The 248-nt window shown below is 44.8% G+C and overlaps 1 protein-coding gene across 1 annotated transcript in view; it reads left to right on the top strand.

The window, feature by feature from the left end:
- KDM6A (lysine demethylase 6A) overlaps positions 1–248 on the top strand; it is a 134,659-nt gene that overhangs the window by 104,583 nt on the left and 29,828 nt on the right. The window lies entirely within an intron of this gene.

Below are 248 nucleotides of genomic sequence, written 5' to 3'. Positions count from 1 at the left end.
ATTAAAAAAGACCTCTTTTTTAAAAGTTTTTTTTTTTTTAACGTTTTATTTATTTTTGAGAGAGATACCGAGCATGAGCATGGGAGGGGCAGAGTGAGAGAGGGAGACACAGACTCCGAAGCAGGCTTCAGGCTCCAAAGGGCTCGAACTCACAAGCTGTGAGATCATGATCTGAGCCAGAGTCGGACGGACGCTCAACCGACTGAGCCACCCAAGTGCCCCAAGAAAGAATGCTTAACATAACTTTG

The sequence above is a fragment of the Crocuta crocuta genome, unplaced genomic scaffold, assembly GCF_008692635.1.
Source record: "Crocuta crocuta isolate KB4526 unplaced genomic scaffold, BGI_CrCroc_1.0 scaffold467, whole genome shotgun sequence".
NCBI lineage: Eukaryota > Metazoa > Chordata > Mammalia > Carnivora > Hyaenidae > Crocuta > Crocuta crocuta.
Note: the sequence above shows the minus strand (reverse complement) of the source record. Positions and strands in the feature narration are given on the sequence as shown.